This window comes from Mastomys coucha, unplaced genomic scaffold (genome assembly GCF_008632895.1).
Source record: "Mastomys coucha isolate ucsf_1 unplaced genomic scaffold, UCSF_Mcou_1 pScaffold8, whole genome shotgun sequence".
Taxonomy (NCBI): Eukaryota; Metazoa; Chordata; class Mammalia; order Rodentia; family Muridae; genus Mastomys; species Mastomys coucha.
In genome coordinates, this window is record NW_022196914.1 from 19,333,792 (window position 1) to 19,339,655 (window position 5,864).

The window sequence follows — 5,864 nt, forward strand, 5'->3', positions numbered from 1 at the left end:
CATCAACAGAATATAGGAGATAAAAGAAAGAATCTCAGGCATAGAAGATACAATAGAATAAATTGATATATCAGTCAAAGAAAATGTTAAATCTAAACAATTTCTGACAAAAAATATCCAGGAAATCTGGGATACCATGAAAAGTCCTAACCCAAGGATAATAGTAATATAAGAAAATGAAGATTCCCAGGTTCAAGACGCACAAAATATTTTCAATAAAACCATAGAACAAAATGTATCCAACCTAAAATAAGAGATGCCCATAAATATACAAGAAGCTTATAGAACACTAATTTGACTGCACAAAAAAAGAAAATCTTCCCACCACATAATAATCTAAATACAAAAACTATAAAACAAAGAAAGAATATTAAAAACAGCAAGAAAAAAGTCAACACATATACAAAGGCGGACATATCAGAATTACACCAAGCTTCTCAACAGAGACTCTAGAAGGTAGAAGGACCTGGACAGATATCTTGCAACCTCATAAAAAAACCATAGATACCAATCTAAACTACTATTCCCAGCAAAAATCTCAATTACTATTGATAGAGAAAACAGGATATTTCAAGAGAAACTCAAATTGAAACAATATCTATCTGCAAATCTATACAGAAAATACTAGAAGAAAAACTCCATCCCAAGGAGGATAACTACATCCAAGAAGACACAGGAAATGAGTAATTCCAAGCTAGCAAAAAGAAGGGAAACACACACATACATTTACACAAACACACACAAACCACACACTAACACCAAGAATATCAAAATAACATGAAGTAAAAATCTCTGTTTTTTAATACCTTACAATATCAGTGGACTCCATTCCCCAATAAAAAAAACACAGATAACATAATGGATGCAAAGACAGGATCCATCATTCTGCTGTATACACGAAACACATGTCTGCAATAAAGATAGTGTTAGAGTAAAGGGCTGGAAATATGTTTTCTAAGCAAGCTGGGGGAGCCATTCTAATATCTAAGAAAATAGACTTTCAACCAAAATCAATCAAAGGAGATAGAGAAGGACATTTCATACTCATCAAAAGAAAAATTTACCAAGATGATATTGCAATTCTGAATGTCTACACCTCAAACACAAGAACGTCCACATTTGTAAAGGAAACATTGTTAAAGCTTAAATCACACATTGAACCTTACACATTAATAGCTGGGAGACTTCCGCACCTCAATTCACCAACTGGCAAGACATTCAGACAGAAATTAGAGAAATAATGGAATCATCAAGACATTATGAATCAAATAGACCTAACAGATGTCTATAGAATATTTTACCCAAACACAAAGAATATACATTCTTCTCACCATCTCATTAATCTTTCTCCAAAATTGACTTTATAGTCAGTCACAAAGGAAGCCTCGACAGATACAGGAAAATTGAAATAACACCTTGCATTATTTAAATAAATAAATAAATAAATATATTTAAATAAATTAGGCTCAATTTCAACAATAACATAAATACTGGAAAATCTATCCACTCATGGCAATTAAAGAACTCTCCACTCAATGATCTCTGGGTCAGGGAAGAAATAAAGGACTTAAAGATTTTCTAGAATTCAATGAAAATGAAGGTAAAATATATGCAAATATATGAGACGCAATGAAAGTAGCACTAAGAGGAAAGTTTATAGCACAAAGTGCCTCAATAAAGAAATCAGGAAGTTCTCTTTGGTTCCTCAGAAAATTGGAACTAAATCTACCTGAAGACCCAGCAATACCTCTCTTGGGAATATACCCAAAAGATGCCCACCATACCACAGAGACACATGTTCCACTATGTTCATAGTAGCCTTGTTTGTGATCTCCAGAAGCTGGAAACAACCCAGATGTCCCACGTCAGAAGAATGGATACAGAAAATGTGGTTCATTTACACAATGGAATACTACTCAGTTATTAAGAATGAGAACATCCGGCCGGGCAGTGGTGGCCCACATCTTCAATCCCACCACTTGGGAGATAGAGGCAGGTGGAATTCTGAATTTGAGGACAACCTGGTCTACAGAGTGAGTTCCAGGATAGCCAGGGCTCTACAGAGAAAACCTGCCTGGAAACAACAACAACAACAACAACAACAACAACAACAAAAAGGATGAGAACATCCTGAGTTTTGCAAGAAAAAGGACTGAAATCCCTGAGGGACAGCAGAAAGAATGGAAACATGCAACCCCAGGAGGTAGTAGATTGGAGAGACCTTCCAGAATGCACCAGAGACCTGGGAGGTGACAGACTCTCAGGAATCAAAGAGAGGGACTTAGACAAAGTGCCCTACATTGGAGAGAGAGAACTTGTAGAGTCCATCTCCAGCAGAAAGACAGGGCATTGAGTGAGGAATGGGGTTGCTATCCCACAGCCAAAATCTGATCCATAATTGTTTCTGTCTGAAAGAACTGCAGAGATGGAAATGGAGAATAACCTGAGGAAAGGAAGGTCTACTAACAGGCCCAAAGTGTGATCCAGTTCAAGGGGAGGCCCTAAGACCTGACCTATTAGTACTGAGGTTATAGAGCACTCACAAAAAGGGACCTATCATGACTGCCCTCAGAAAGACCCAAAAAAGCAGCTGAAAGAGTCAGATGCAGATATTTGCACCCCAACCAATGGACAGAAGTTGCTGACCCTTGTGGATGAATTAGGGGAAAGCTGGAAGGAGTTGAGGAGGAGGGGGACCTTATAGGAGGACCAGCAGTCTCAATTAACTTGGATCCCAGAGATCTATCAGATACTGGATCACCAACAAGGTAGCATACACCAGTTGATATGAGGCCTCCAACATACATACAGATTTTGTAAAAGCAAAACCTCATCCCCATCCTCTCATATAATCATGTATCCTCTAAGACCTGGCCATGACTCGCAAATTTAACTTTTAACTGTAAGATGACCATTCCAGGTTTGTTTGTTTCTTTGTTTTTCTTTCCTCTTCTTTAAGTATTTTTGCACTAACTGCAGAACAAGTTCTTATCAAAGGAAGAAAAAGTATTAACTTGACTAAAACCCTGTTAAAATGCAAATGAAATGAATTTCTGGGCAATAAAGAATGCATTAAGCTGGAACTCTAATAAACACATAAGAGGATAACGTCCTTGGGATCTTTTGTGCATCTTTGTCTACTTTATCTTTATGCCTATTTCCATACCAGTCTTCCAGGAATTTTAGAGGCAATTCGCTGCAGCATGATTAATATGCACACTGTTGCATGTCTTCCAGAGATAGCTTTGAGAATCCTTCATTTCATGTTCTGGAAACCAAACTCAGAAAATAAATAAACATACAAGCAAACAAATAAACAAACAAATACAGTCACACTTTAGATGTCTTCATTTGTTTATGTTTTTTTGTTGAGAATTACTGAATGCCAGAATTGGCACTATATTTTTCTATTCTAATTTGGCTAACTAGAGTGATGTAAGAGCTCTTGCTTTTTGTTAGAAGATGAATTTTATGGGTAAAGGGAATGAAAATTTAATATTTAATCACATAATCACATTAGGTAGTTAACTGTAAGGATAATGATAACAGGAAATACTAATTGCTAGCGTGTAACTCTAGGTTGAAAATGGACATTTTCTGGCTTAAGACGATCCCTCCCAATGGTCATGGATTTTGCTAAGTGAGGCATCTCTTTTGATGTAAAAAGACAAAGTTTAAGCAAACAGAATTAGGTCATTTCTTTTACCTTGTTAGACCTATTCACATTTTGCTCAGAGGCTTTTAAAAAATTCAGAGGATTTTAATATATTATCCCATAAAATAATTGTGTAATCTATTATTATAATAGATCATAAAAAAGTATGGTCATTATAGAGTAAGTACTGTTCCAGGATCATAAAATGTTAATAAGTGTCCAAGGTCAAGAAAATATAGGGTAGGTTTGGAGTTAAATCTATAAATGCTGGGGTGCTTTGAGTTAAAATAGCTACAAAAGATTCATGGAGTCTATTCTATGCCAAGAACAGTATTACTGAAACTAATTTAAATGATTAGTTTTACTTTTTTCATATTATCCTTTAGAAAGCATGTGGCATAGCTACAATTATTATAGCAATAAAAAGGACCATTTACTGGTCATGACAATGTTGTAGCTATGAGATATAAGGTCTCATGGAGCCAAGGAGAGAAATATGAAATAGAAAAACCTTAGGAACATGACATTGAGAGTGTATTATCTTTTTATGTTCAGTATTGTGTGTTGGCCTCAATAGAGTTTTGTTCTAAACTACTTATTCTCATATAATGTGAAAAAGAAAATATAATTATATTAACAATGAATCAAAAAATGACTTAATTATCCACTGAGTTGGTAGTCCCAGCTCTTTGTTAAGTTTGGTTGGCTATTTCCAAATATTCTCTTTATGTAGTCATAATATTTACTTTGGCAACTATTTCATAAATCAGACATCCATTGTCAAGTATATGTTCTGTCAATAGGAAATATAAAGTACAGTGCTGTCTGCCTGGTGACACAGAGCCTTTAAGTAGCAGAGAAAATGTAAGCATTTTATTGTCCTATTTAAATTACACTTCTTAGAGGTAAACTTGCCCTGTTATTCTACCACAAAATAGCTACCTACATACTTACTTATATTCACAGAGTCCAGGAGAGCATAATCTATGCTTCTTTGTAACAGTGACTTCATCTTCTTCCACCTTTATTTGGCTACTAATTATAGAGTAAGGTTTTCTTATTATTAAAGAGAAATGTCTAAACATGAATATTTATATATTGTTTTTATTTGGCCAGATGTACTTTATTTCTAGGAAACATATCTTCTAATTTTAATTCATAATTTACTTTTGTGATACTTTGATATTTCTGTTATTAGTTATAGTTCTAGATAAACCTAGTGAAGGTTATAAAGGTTGGCTCAGGAATAAAATCATTCAAGCCAATCAAGGAAGTCCAAGCAACTATGCCTGGCTGTCAAACACACATATTTATAGGGATAAATTCTGCACATAACCGATGCCAGAGTTGTATAAGCTATTCTTCAAATGGAGAATTTAATTGTCTGTGCTTTGGTGTAAGTTGTTCACATTATAACATATCAAAGTAGATGTACTGATATAGTTTTAATTAGAAATATATGATGTATTTATACTTTCATGTATGTAATAATTGGATTGCTATATGATGATATGCTAATTGAATATCCTTTAATGAGGATCATAGGTTAAGATATAATTATTATGGTGCAGCTCATTTATCTAATTTGAATAAAAATATTTATTAAGGAGATTATAATTAGATATCATACTTCCTTCATAAAATGGTAGCACATTACTTAAAATCAAAACATTAAATTATTTTCAGTTAATGATAATTGAGTGATAATAGGAGTGGTTGTTATGTTATAGAAAGAGACAAAGAGCTGGAAAGTTGGTGCAACAGTTAGGATAACTGGGTGCTCTTGCAAATACGTGGGATTAAGTAATCATCTTCATTGATATTTACAGCTACCTGAAACATCAGTTGCAAGGGATCTGACACCCTGCTCTAGCCTTCGCAGGCAGCAGGTATTTACATGCTATAAATATATATATCAGGCAAGTACTTATACAGATTGATTACAAAAATATTATAAAGGAGTAAAAGTTACTATTTACTTATATCTTTCCTTGTAAAATCATATTTTCTAGGCATTTTTGAAATTTTTAGATATTTTCTTTATTTACATGTAAATTTCTCTTTTCCCAATTTTCCCTCCAAAAAACAAACAAACAAAAACAACAAGAACAAACCCCTGTTGCCTCCCCCATTCCCATACATGCCACCCCACCCTCTCCCACTTATTGGCCCTGGCATTCCCCTTCACTGGGGCACAGAACCTTCACAG